Raw genomic sequence first — 14815 nt, 5'->3', positions numbered from 1 at the left:
ATCAACAACGACAGAAAGATGTTGGAAACACAGTTGGACGCCATGATATTAAAGTTTTTGAGTCGTGGTTATCCAGAACAATTATTATTGCAGCACAAAAATAAAGTTCTGTCGATCCCTAGAGAGACTGTATTCAATTCTGAATCTCGCAAAAATAAGAACAAACATGCTGATAGGATTATGTGGACAACTGATTATACTACTAGCAGTACTATTACCATACAGGCAACCAAGGCATTATGGCCAATTATTAGCACAGACAGCGAGTTACGTGGAGTGCAGTCTGGGACACCTATGGCTTGTTATCGCCGAGGGAGAAACATCAGAGACTGGGTAGTCCGTACGGACATTTCTAACTTTAGACGTCACAGCTCCAGGGGGACAATCACCCACAAGGCAGGTTGCCATCGCTGTATCAATTGTGCTACTTGTAATCATATGGACACAGGGGCATCATTTAGACACCCTCATAGTGGGAAGTACATACCCATCAAACATGCAGTTACATGTACTACAGCGTATGTGGTCTATATCATCAGATGCCCTTGCGGATTTTACTACGTGGGCAAAACCATTCGCCCCTTTAAGGAACGTGCCAACCAACATCGTTCAGCAATCCGGGCTGCTCTAAATTCAGGCAAAAGTGAACAGCCGGTAGCTCAACACTTTGCCAACAGGAATCACAGTCTGGTAAGTTTGAAATATATGATCATAGATCACCTCCCCGAATTGAAACGAGGGGGGGATAGGAATCAGAAGTTATTGATCATGGAGGCCCGGTGGATAGTCCGTTTGGACACTGTGGCTCCCCGTGGGCTGAATGAAAAGATCTGTTGGAACAGTTTGTGCTGATTAGTAGTTAATTAGTATTTTGTTGTTTCTCCGATTTTGTTCTTTTGTGCAGTAATCATGTGTTGTATATGTAAGCTTTACTGTCTGCTCAGCAGCCTATCATGTACGCAGTGTGATACACATTGCGTTTTTAACCTCTCCCTACATGTATTCTCATTACATGTATTTTTCTTATTGTTTTCATACTTTGGGATCCCGTCCCTGTCTTGCTGCAGACGGCAGGATTAGCTATCCCCTCTGGGCTGCGATGCGTGGTGTGTCTCAGCAACAGGGGTGGAGGCGTCCTGTTGCCTTGGTAGCGGCGCCGCGTCACTCTGGCGCACCAGTAGGTGACGTCATTGCGGTGCGTCTCACCGCTCCAGCGGACGGGATGGACTCCTGCACAGGTGAGGGTGGTTTCTGGTATTTTGGTCCCTTTATAAGTGTGGTAAGTGGCTCTTTGTACTTGTCTTGGTCACATGTATTTATGGTTATACATCCTGAAGACGGTGCTGTGACACCGAAACGTCGATAATGCTTTGACACTTTTTTGGATTACAAAACGTCATAATCAAAATCCTGTGAGTGCCGTCCTCTTTCTTTGAAACTACTGTCACGTGGATTCGTGTTTGGACCGAGTGCACCGAGGTATTTGCATTTTATATTTTTTGAGTGCCGATCTGCTGGAAGTTATATATATATATATATATATATATATGTACGGGAAGTCCCACACTCTCACCCGACACAGGTAACGGCTGGGGTGCCAAATCAAAGTCTGATCCAATCACGGGGTCAGACTCATAGGAGAGAGAATTGACTGCGTAGGAAAGGAAAGAGTTAAACATCTTGGGAGGGGTGGACCTAGCTGTTAGGAAAGTACAGCCTTCTTTAGGGGGAGGGTTTGATATATATAGGGAAGGTGAGGCCATCTTAGTTCTCTTGGTGGATTTGCTTTCCCACCCTCCCGCCCTGGTACTAAGAGATTCTGGCACGTGGTGCTTTGGCGTTAAGTTGTTGGCTGGTGTATCGTTGGCTATTTATTGGCGGAAAAGAACGGCAGTTTTGTATTGTAGGGAAAACTGTAGTGTTTTACAGTTTGTTGTGGTTTAGGTGCACTCACCTCCATCGACTTATGGCCGCTTGACCACCCGTCCGGGAAGGCAGCGGCAGGGCACCCAGGAGCGGTGGGTAGTCACTGTGGGGGTTGAGTTGTCACCTATTACCGGTTTATGATAAGTTTTAGTACATTTATAGGATTAGTTATTTAAGGTTAATTTAGGTTAATTGAGCCGTTCTTTTGGGCCGCCACCATATGCCGGCTGGAGCGGCATATTAAATTAATTTCTTTATTACAGGTTTGCTAATGGATAGGGACAAATAAATAGCTAGCAATTTTCTGCCAAAATTCAAGTCTCCGTGTCGTTATTTCTGGTTCTAGGTTATGAATGCTTTACTTTCAAAGAAAGGGGTCCACCAAATATCACTAGGATGTTTAGTACAGTACAGTATTTCTCCACATAACAGTGGAAAAAGATAGCACTCTCCAGACTTGCGCAGTATGATGTAAATATTAAAGTCATTTATTCAAAAGCTTGGTTCCATGTAACTTTCATGTCACAAAAAATTATATATACACAGAAAGGGCTCACCAACGTTTCGGTCCTATGTTCGGACCTTTCTCAAGGTATATGCCAGTCAATATAAAGTCAAGACATCCGTAGCATCAACAGCAGCATCAAAAAAGGGGGAACCAGGACCTGCATAGAGCCTCCCAGGCCCCCTATATATACCTAAGTGTTAATGAAAGGATAAGTCATGTGTAGCTGCTGCCGACCGCGTCACTTCCGGTCAGCCGGAAGTCGCGTTCCGTCCGGAGCAGCGCTGTATACAATCATAACTGTGATTGTCACCCCCATGCAGGCCGTGTGTAATGATGTTATTAAACAAGCCCCTATTGCCTGACGCGGTCAGCCGCACTCTATCTACGGCTGTACCGCCGGTAACCAAGGCAACCCGTGGTGTCGCTCCGTCACTTCCGGTGGGACCGGAAGTCATGCGTTCCACGCTCACAGCGCTATGCGTTTCAGGTAGTCACTGTGGGCGATGGCAGGAGGCGGGGCCGTAGGCCATGTCTGGGACACAATGAATACAGCAAATTAAGCAATCTAATATGTAATATATACAAAGGGGTGTTATTATCGGTATATCGGGGACCTGGGAAACCACACATAGCCAAATACACATTAGTCAAGATTAGACATACATTGTGGTGTGCGCTACGCGCGTCACACCAGTTAAGGCAGTAATACTGATGCATGTATGGTTTGCATCAGTATTACTGCCTAAACTGGTGTGACACGCGTCACACCCCTTTGTATATATTACATATTCGATTGCTTAATTTGCTGTATTCATTGTGTCCCAGACATGGCCTACGGCCCCGCCTCCTGCCATCGCCCACAGTGACTACCTGAAACGCATAGCGATGTGAGCGTGGAACGCATGACTTCCGGTCCCACCGGAAGTGACGGAGCGACACCACGGGTTGCCTTGGTTACCGGCGGTACAGCCGTAGAGTGCGGCTGACCGCGGCAGGCAATAGGGGCTTGTTTAATAACATCATTACACACGGCCTGCATGGGGGTGACCATCACAGTTATGATTGTATAAAGCGCTGCTCTGGACGGAACGCGACTTCCAGCTGACTGGAAGTGACGCGGCCGGCAGCAGCTACACATGACTTATCCTTTCATTAACACTTAGGTATATATAGGGGGCCTGGGAGGCTCTATGCAGGTCCTGGTTCCCCCTTTTTTGATGCTGCTGTTGATGCTACGGATGTCTTGACTTTATATTGACTGTCATATACCTTGAGAAAGGTCCGAACATAGGACCGAAACGTTGGTGAGCCCTTTCTGTGTATATATAATTTTTTGTGACATGAAAGTTACATGGAACCAAGCTTTTGAATAAATGACTTTAATATTTACATCATACTGCGCAAGTCTGGAGAGTGCTATCTTTTTCCACTGTTATGTGGAGAAATACTGTACTATATATATATATATATATATATATATTGAAAGCGGGGGAAATGAAGGATATAGCGACCTAGGTGTCAATATAAAAGGTATATAGTTGCCAAATAGATGTAAAATAGATATTTATTCACATGAATATTACAGGATAGATGTAAAATAATTAAAAGAAAAACATTCTAAAAAATGGGACAATAATAAAACACAATATGAACTAAAAGCACTTAGATGAATTAAAACTACAATAAAAGTAAATAAGAGCAAGTATAAGAATTTCTTTCTTATCTTAGTTTGAGGTAGGTGTATGTTCCCAACGCGTTTCGTCTATTGAGACTTCTTCAAAGGGTGAGGGTACAATGAACCTGTGAGACTATTTATAGCTGTTATAGCATGGTGGGAGGATCATATTCTAGCAGGGAGTCATGTGATGCAATTAAATATATAATGCAGTTGGTACATGTTTAAATACAATATAAACACAATATAAACATTAGCAGTCAATTAGGGATCCGAAATAAGGGAAAACGAGTGATTCTGATCGTTTTTTGCATGGTTAAAACATGAGAAATGTCCGTTTTTGTTGTAATTGCGGCACTTCCGCCACACTTCCGGGGACGGAGGTCGCGACACGTCATTTCCGCCCCACTTCCGCTATCGTCTGCGCATGCGCCCGCGGCGCTGCGACGTCATTCTTTCAGTTCACTTGGTAGCTCTGGGTATTGAGGATTGAGGAGTATTCTTTAAAAAACGTCCTCTCCCGGCGGCCATATTTGATGAGATTTTAGTTATTCAGTAAAGGTATTCTTGGCCATTTTCTAGTGGATTATCTGGGCCAGCATCCGTCAGGTTGTCATGGGGATCGTTCCATATAGAAGAAAACCGGAGAAAGTAGTATCAGAAATAGTGTTCAAATCGTAGATTATATCTTCCACAGTACAATGATTTATATTAATGGACTGGTGCAAGTGATGTTTTTAACAGTATTTTAATAAAGTGCTGGTGCATTAATTATGCTATATTTATATAGATGGCTCTAGATAATTGTGCACAGGAGTTAAAGTGACAGTGTTAATAAAGTGTACAGCAGTATTCTAATAAATATAATAAATAGACATTAAATATAAATAAAAAAATATATATAAATATAAATAATAAAAATAGTGATAAATATCTGTATGTATATATATATATATACATATACATATATATATGTATGTAGAGTGTTTTACCTTTCTCAGGCCTCTATGAGTTACTATTTCGTACAGTACCTGATCTTCCCAGTTGGTCTCCCTTACTGGTACTGATCGGGCCCAACGCTGCTTGGCTTCCAAGATCAGGCGTGTTTGGGCATTTCCAGCGTGGTATGACTGTAACTTCGTATGTGCCTTATGGATAAACACTCTACTAAAGTTATTTATCAACGGAATTAAATGTGCCTATGGGATGAGGGTGGTGGAGGATGGGTGGGGTGGAGGGATGGGGGGGGGGTGGGGGGGTGGGGGTGTGATGGGGGGGTTGTGGGGTTTTGGGAAGGATAGGATAGGGAACCTTAGGGGGGTGGGATTACTGTATAAATGAAGGTTCTAATCACATGGATGAGAGATAATACCGTATTTTACAGGAATGGTGCAATTTCATAGTTGTCGTTGAATCCTTTTGGTTGTAGTGTTTGAAGTTGGAATATCCAGAACATCTCTCTTCGTGATAATTTATTGGCAAGGTCTCCTCCTCTCTCCCCCAGTTTAACCAGTTCAATAGCTTTAAAAGTTAGAGCTTCTGGGTTAGAGTTGTGTGTTGTAAGAAAATGTTGGGAGACAGCGTGAGATTCCACTTTGTTCTTAATATTTCTTACGTGCTCCTGTATCCTTAGTTTCAGGGGTCTCTTGGTTTTTCCTATGTATTGTTTACCACAGTCACATTCTAGAAGGTATATGACCGACTGGGTATTGCAGTTCATATATTCCTTAATCCTGTATTCTTTTTTCTTCTCCATGTCCATAAAAGTTCTCCTATTAGGGTGTAGATATCGACATACATTACATCGCCCACATTTATATGAGCCCTTGCATTTGGGCCAAGTGTGGTCCTTGTCTTGGTCATTCCTCAACATGCTTGGGGCTATAATATCCTTCAAGTTTCTTGATTTTTTAAAAACTATCTCAGGCTGGGGAGGGAGGATTTCCTTGAGGATGGGATCCATGAGCAATATCCGCCAATGGTTCCTGAAAGACTCTCTGATGGATTTTTCGTGTCGGTTATAAGTAGTTATGAAAGCCGTAGAGTCTTTCTTGGTTTCTCTTGTTTTATATTCCAGCAGTTGTGGTCTCTCAACCAGGTTAGTTCTGGTGATGGCTTTCTTTATAATTGTGTCCGGGTATTTCTTCTGCTTGAATCTGTCGGTATACAGTTCCAATTGTGTCTGACAGTCCTCTGGATTGCTGCAATTTCTTTTAATTCTACTAAATTGGGAAAGAGGAATATTGTTCTTCCAGCTTCTCAGATGATTACTTTTGTAGTGGAGGTAGCTGTTGGTGTCCACATGTTTAATGTAATTCTTAGTGGTAATTTTTCCATTTTCCCCTGTGAGAATCAAATCCAGAAACTCGATATGTTCTTTATTCACATTGGATGTAAATACCAGATTCATGTCATTAGTACAAATGTGTTTAAAAAATTGATTAAAAAGATCCATGTCACCATCCCAGATTATCAGAATGTCATCTATATATCTTCGATAAAAGATTAAATGGTTCTTAAAATCCTGGTGGTCATATATAAAAACTTTTTCCCAACATCCCATAAAAAGATTAGCGAAACTCGGCGCAAAAATAGTGCCCATTGCGGTGCCGCACAGCTGTAGATAAAACTGATCCAGGAATTTAAAATAATTGTGTTGAAGAATAAAACGCATGATGTCACAAATAAAATTTTTATGTTCAGTTGTAAGTGTGTCATCTTTATCCAGGTAGTCTTTACAGGCTGTAATTCCCTTGTTGTGGTCGATACATGTATATAAAGATTGTACGTCTATTGTTATCCACATGTACGAGTCCTTCCATTCTATATCCTTCAGAAGACCCAGTACTGATGTGGTATCCTTGAGGTACGATGGAAGGTTCTTTACATAAGTTTTTAAAAAGACATCAGCGTATTCGGATAAATTAGAGGTAAGTGAGTCTATACCCGCCACTATCGGTCTTCCTGGCGGGTTTTCCAAATCTTTATGAATTTTTGGCAAAAAGTAGAAGATGGGGGTAGTGGGGTCCGACCTCAATAAAAACTGATATTCATCTTTGGTAATAGTCCCTGTTCTAAAACCATGTAATATTACATGGTTTTAGAACAGGGACTATTACCAAAGATGAATATCAGTTTTTATTGAGGTCGGACCCCACTACCCCCATCTTCTACTTTTTGCCAAAAATTCATAAAGATTTGGAAAACCCGCCAGGAAGACCGATAGTGGCGGGTATAGACTCACTTACCTCTAATTTATCCGAATACGCTGATGTCTTTTTAAAAACTTATGTAAAGAACCTTCCATCGTACCTCAAGGATACCACATCAGTACTGGGTCTTCTGAAGGATATAGAATGGAAGGACTCGTACATGTGGATAACAATAGACGTACAATCTTTATATACATGTATCGACCACAACAAGGGAATTACAGCCTGTAAAGACTACCTGGATAAAGATGACACACTTACAACTGAACATAAAAATTTTATTTGTGACATCATGCGTTTTATTCTTCAACACAATTATTTTAAATTCCTGGATCAGTTTTATCTACAGCTGTGCGGCACCGCAATGGGCACTATTTTTGCGCCGAGTTTCGCTAATCTTTTTATGGGATGTTGGGAAAAAGTTTTTATATATGACCACCAGGATTTTAAGAACCATTTAATCTTTTATCGAAGATATATAGATGACATTCTGATAATCTGGGATGGTGACATGGATCTTTTTAATCAATTTTTTAAACACATTTGTACTAATGACATGAATCTGGTATTTACATCCAATGTGAATAAAGAACATATCGAGTTTCTGGATTTGATTCTCACAGGGGAAAATGGAAAAATTACCACTAAGAATTACATTAAACATGTGGACACCAACAGCTACCTCCACTACAAAAGTAATCATCTGAGAAGCTGGAAGAACAATATTCCTCTTTCCCAATTTAGTAGAATTAAAAGAAATTGCAGCAATCCAGAGGACTGTCAGACACAATTGGAACTGTATACCGACAGATTCAAGCAGAAGAAATACCCGGACACAATTATAAAGAAAGCCATCACCAGAACTAACCTGGTTGAGAGACCACAACTGCTGGAATATAAAACAAGAGAAACCAAGAAAGACTCTACGGCTTTCATAACTACTTATAACCGACACGAAAAATCCATCAGAGAGTCTTTCAGGAACCATTGGCGGATATTGCTCATGGATCCCATCCTCAAGGAAATCCTCCCTCCCCAGCCTGAGATAGTTTTTAAAAAATCAAGAAACTTGAAGGATATTATAGCCCCAAGCATGTTGAGGAATGACCAAGACAAGGACCACACTTGGCCCAAATGCAAGGGCTCATATAAATGTGGGCGATGTAATGTATGTCGATATCTACACCCTAATAGGAGAACTTTTATGGACATGGAGAAGAAAAAAGAATACAGGATTAAGGAATATATGAACTGCAATACCCAGTCGGTCATATACCTTCTAGAATGTGACTGTGGTAAACAATACATAGGAAAAACCAAGAGACCCCTGAAACTAAGGATACAGGAGCACGTAAGAAATATTAAGAACAAAGTGGAATCTCACGCTGTCTCCCAACATTTTCTTACAACACACAACTCTAACCCAGAAGCTCTAACTTTTAAAGCTATTGAACTGGTTAAACTGGGGGAGAGAGGAGGAGACCTTGCCAATAAATTATCACGCAGAGAGATGTTCTGGATATTCCAACTTCAAACACTACAACCAAAAGGATTCAACGACAACTATGAAATTGCACCATTCCTGTAAAATACGGTATTATCTCTCATCCATGTGATTAGAACCTTCATTTATACAGTAATCCCACCCCCCTAAGGTTCCCTATCCTATCCTTCCCAAAACCCCACAACCCCCCCATCACACCCCCACCCCCCCACCCCCCCCCCATCCCTCCACCCCACCCATCCTCCACCACCCTCATCCCATAGGCACATTTAATTCCGTTGATAAATAACTTTAGTAGAGTGTTTATCCATAAGGCACATACGAAGTTACAGTCATACCACGCTGGAAATGCCCAAACACGCCTGATCTTGGAAGCCAAGCAGCGTTGGGCCCGATCAGTACCAGTAAGGGAGACCAACTGGGAAGATCAGGTACTGTACGAAATAGTAACTCATAGAGGCCTGAGAAAGGTAAAACACTCTACATACATATATATATGTATATGTATATATATATATATACATACAATTATTTATCACTATTTTTATTATTTATATTTATATATATTGTTTTATTTATATTTAATGTCTATTTATTATATTTATTAGAATACTACTGTACACTTTATTAACACTGTCACTTTAACTCCTGTGCACAATTATCTAGAGCCATCTATATAAATATAGCATAATTAATGCACCAGCACTTTATTAAAATACTGTTAAAAACATCACTTGCACCAGTCCATTAATATAAATCATTGTACTGTGGAAGATATAATCTACGATTTGAACACTATTTCTGATACTACTTTCTCCGGTTTTCTTCTATATGGAACGATCCCCATGACAACCTGACGGATGCTGGCCCAGATAATCCACTAGAAAATGGCCAAGAATACCTTTACTGAATAACTAAAATCTCATCAAATATGGCCGCCGGGAGAGGACGTTTTTTAAAGAATACTCCTCAATCCTCAATACCCAGAGCTACCAAGTGAACTGAAAGAATGACGTCGCAGCGCCGCGGGCGCATGCGCAGACGATAGCGGAAGTGGGGCGGAAATGACGTGTCGCGACCTCCGTCCCCGGAAGTGTGGCGGAAGTGCCGCAATTACAACAAAAACGGACATTTCTCATGTTTTAACCATGCAAAAAACGATCAGAATCACTCGTTTTCCCTTATTTCGGATCCCTAATTGACTGCTAATGTTTATATTGTGTTTATATTGTATTTAAACATGTACCAACTGCATTATATATTTAATTGCATCACATGACTCCCTGCTAGAATATGATCCTCCCACCATGCTATAACAGCTATAAATAGTCTCACAGGTTCATTGTACCCTCACCCTTTGAAGAAGTCTCAATAGACGAAACGCGTTGGGAACATACACCTACCTCAAACTAAGATAAGAAAGAAATTCTTATACTTGCTCTTATTTACTTTTATTGTAGTTTTAATTCATCTAAGTGCTTTTAGTTCATATTGTGTTTTATTATTGTCCCATTTTTTAGAATGTTTTTCTTTTAATTATTTTACATCTATCCTGTAATATTCATGTGAATAAATATCTATTTTACATCTATTTGGCAACTATATACCTTTTATATTGACACCTAGGTCGCTATATCCTTCATTTCCCCCGCTTTCAACAAATTTTATCCAGGGAATCACCCCCCCTGATTCTATTTGAAGGAACCAGCTTGACGCCCCATTAAGATATAGAGGGGAGTGTCCGACATTGCCAAAAAAAACCTGTCTTTTAGCATATCTGTGTATATCACAAGTGGCGCAATATTAATTCTTGTTTTCCAAACTATTCCCGGTGAAATTTTTTTATTGCGGCCTGGTGGAGGGTCACACCCTACAGAATGTGGAGAAACACAGACCGTACTAGTAAGAGAAATGTTTGGTGCCAAAAGATATTTAATGAAAGTACTATAGTTAATGAACCAACCCAATCTGCGAATTTAGATGACTTATTTTGGGGCATTGAAAGACTTCTTACAAAAGAAGTCAAAACATGGTGGGATATCAAAGGCCTTGAGCACTATATATCTATGGATAGAATACCAAGGGGCCTTAGACTACTCAAACAACCCACATTTGGCAACCAAGAGGGAACATTCATGGAAAAATGGGACAAAATATTACACACATGTTCTATAAACTTAATGAAACTCCTAATTGACGAAAAGAAACAATCCCTCTCATCTCTAGAGACTGACATTAAATTGAAAGAGAGGGATCTTGAACCTTTTAAAGACAAGGAGGACTACAAAATCAACGAATCAGTTTTGAACAAGAAAATGGAGCACATAGAGGAGGAGGTGATTAAAGGAAAGGAAAAAAAGTTCCAAAGGGACAAGAACGACTATGAACAAGGGAAGGTGAAGAATTGGAGCAGATTCAACTCCAATAAACAGCCAAACCAAAGGATGGACAGAGGAGATTGGAAAACTGTCACTTCAAGAACTAATACAACACAAAATAGAAATACTCCAAACAGCAGTACAAAAACATCTAATAGATTCTCTGCACTACAACGACATGGCTCAAGCAGTGATCAGGATTTTTTATCCAAAAGAACAGGAGCAAGACCAAAGTACAACCTAAAGAATCCAATGAGAGAAGACATACATCATGCATCGCCCCTCAAAAGAAGACTTACAGAAGAAGAGGATCTCGAGGAGGCAGGAGGGAGGGAAAACAAAAAAAGAACAATCTAACAACAAATCCAAAAGATAAGGGTATATTCAACCTTTCCCAACATGTACTAACGGAACCAGAAGTATCGATCTTAGAGAAAGGATTATCATTCGCACCCACAGAAGGCCTGAACAAATTTAACACGTTCATAGACCTAAATAAATATGTCAGAAAACTAACATTGAAAAGACATTTTCTAAGAAAAGAGGATGCTGTTATAGCGAATTATGAAAGCCGCTCCAAATCAGGCCTAAAACCAATCTCGAAGTTCTACCCTTTAGAATCTAAAGGTAGTAATATAAGTATGTTTTACGAACTAGTAAAAAAGGACCTGTGTGACACTGACCAGGAAACAATCAAAGAGAAGAATCTTACCAACAGAGAAAGTGAGGCCCTAAAGAACTTACAGAAGAACAAAGGCATTGTAATAAAACAAGCTGACAAAGGGGGGGGGCTGGTCATCATGGATCGGATAAAATATGTCGCAGAAGCTGAAAGACTTTTATCAGATGAAAAATCATATAAAAAACTCCCAAAGGATCCGAAGGATGACTACATTGAAGAACTAAGGACAATTTTATTACATGGTTTTAGAACAGGGACTATTACCAAAGATGAATATCAGTTTTTATTGAGGTCGGACCCCACTACCCCCATCTTCTACTTTTTGCCAAAAATTCATAAAGATTTGGAAAACCCGCCAGGAAGACCGATAGTGGCGGGTATAGACTCACTTACCTCTAATTTATCCGAATACGCTGATGTCTTTTTAAAAACTTATGTAAAGAACCTTCCATCGTACCTCAAGGATACCACATCAGTACTGGGTCTTCTGAAGGATATAGAATGGAAGGACTCGTACATGTGGATAACAATAGACGTACAATCTTTATATACATGTATCGACCACAACAAGGGAATTACAGCCTGTAAAGACTACCTGGATAAAGATGACACACTTACAACTGAACATAAAAATTTTATTTGTGACATCATGCGTTTTATTCTTCAACACAATTATTTTAAATTCCTGGATCAGTTTTATCTACAGCTGTGCGGCACCGCAATGGGCACTATTTTTGCGCCGAGTTTCGCTAATCTTTTTATGGGATGTTGGGAAAAAGTTTTTATATATGACCACCAGGATTTTAAGAACCATTTAATCTTTTATCGAAGATATATAGATGACATTCTGATAATCTGGGATGGTGACATGGATCTTTTTAATCAATTTTTTAAACACATTTGTACTAATGACATGAATCTGGTATTTACATCCAATGTGAATAAAGAACATATTGAGTTTCTGGATTTGATTCTCACAGGGGAAAATGGAAAAATTACCACTAAGAATTACATTAAACATGTGGACACCAACAGCTACCTCCACTACAAAAGTAATCATCTGAGAAGCTGGAAGAACAATATTCCTCTTTCCCAATTTAGTAGAATTAAAAGAAATTGCAGCAATCCAGAGGACTGTCAGACACAATTGGAACTGTATACCGACAGATTCAAGCAGAAGAAATACCCGGACACAATTATAAAGAAAGCCATCACCAGAACTAACCTGGTTGAGAGACCACAACTGCTGGAATATAAAACAAGAGAAACCAAGAAAGACTCTACGGCTTTCATAACTACTTATAACCGACACGAAAAATCCATCAGAGAGTCTTTCAGGAACCATTGGCGGATATTGCTCATGGATCCCATCCTCAAGGAAATCCTCCCTCCCCAGCCTGAGATAGTTTTTAAAAAATCAAGAAACTTGAAGGATATTATAGCCCCAAGCATGTTGAGGAATGACCAAGACAAGGACCACACTTGGCCCAAATGCAAGGGCTCATATAAATGTGGGCGATGTAATGTATGTCGATATCTACACCCTAATAGGAGAACTTTTATGGACATGGAGAAGAAAAAAGAATACAGGATTAAGGAATATATGAACTGCAATACCCAGTCGGTCATATACCTTCTAGAATGTGACTGTGGTAAACAATACATAGGAAAAACCAAGAGACCCCTGAAACTAAGGATACAGGAGCACGTAAGAAATATTAAGAACAAAGTGGAATCTCACGCTGTCTCCCAACATTTTCTTACAACACACAACTCTAACCCAGAAGCTCTAACTTTTAAAGCTATTGAACTGGTTAAACTGGGGGAGAGAGGAGGAGACCTTGCCAATAAATTATCACGCAGAGAGATGTTCTGGATATTCCAACTTCAAACACTACAACCAAAAGGATTCAACGACAACTATGAAATTGCACCATTCCTGTAAAATACGGTATTATCTCTCATCCATGTGATTAGAACCTTCATTTATACAGTAATCCCACCCCCCTAAGGTTCCCTATCCTATCCTTCCCAAAACCCCACAACCCCCCCATCACACCCCCACCCCCCCACCCCCCCCCCATCCCTCCACCCCACCCATCCTCCACCACCCTCATCCCATAGGCACATTTAATTCCGTTGATAAATAACTTTAGTAGAGTGTTTATCCATAAGGCACATACGAAGTTACAGTCATACCACGCTGGAAATGCCCAAACACGCCTGATCTTGGAAGCCAAGCAGCGTTGGGCCCGATCAGTACCAGTAAGGGAGACCAACTGGGAAGATCAGGTACTGTACGAAATAGTAACTCATAGAGGCCTGAGAAAGGTAAAACACTCTACATACATATATATATGTATATGTATATATATATATATACATACAATTATTTATCACTATTTTTATTATTTATATTTATATATATTTTTTTATTTATATTTAATGTCTATTTATTATATTTATTAGAATACTGCTGTACACTTTATTAACACTGTCACTTTAACTCCTGTGCACAATTATCTAGAGCCATCTATATAAATATAGCATAATTAATGCACCAGCACTTTATTAAAATACTGTTAAAAACATCACTTGCACCAGTCCATTAATATAAATCATTGTACTGTGGAAGATATAATCTACGATTTGAACACTATTTCTGATACTACTTTCTCCGGTTTTCTTCTATATGGAACGATCCCCATGACAACCTGACGGATGCTGGCCCAGATAATCCACTAGAAAATGGCCAAGAATACCTTTACTGAATAACTAAAATCTCATCAAATATGGCCGCCGGGAGAGGACGTTTTTTAAAGAATACTCCTCAATCCTCAATACCCAGAGCTACCAAGTGAACTGAAAGAATGACGTCGCAGCGCCGCGGGCGCATGCGCAGACGATAGCGGAAGTGGGGCGGAAATGAC

General features: G+C 40.1%; 3 pseudogenes; 2 read left to right on the top strand and 1 right to left on the bottom strand.

Moving 5' to 3' along the window:
- Positions 1–5128: 5128 nt before the first annotated feature.
- On the bottom strand, positions 5129–5247 carry LOC134968314 (5S ribosomal RNA; annotated as a pseudogene).
- A 3902-nt stretch (positions 5248–9149) lies between these two features.
- LOC134968313 (5S ribosomal RNA) lies at positions 9150–9268 on the top strand (annotated as a pseudogene).
- Positions 9269–14070: 4802 nt separating this feature from the next.
- On the top strand, positions 14071–14189 carry LOC134968312 (5S ribosomal RNA; annotated as a pseudogene).
- The last annotated feature ends 626 nt before the right edge of the window (positions 14190–14815 follow it).

The sequence above is a fragment of the Pseudophryne corroboree genome, chromosome 10 (assembly GCF_028390025.1).
Source record: "Pseudophryne corroboree isolate aPseCor3 chromosome 10, aPseCor3.hap2, whole genome shotgun sequence".
Classification (NCBI taxonomy): Eukaryota; Metazoa; Chordata; class Amphibia; order Anura; family Myobatrachidae; genus Pseudophryne; species Pseudophryne corroboree.
This window is presented reverse-complemented; position numbering and strand designations above follow the sequence as displayed.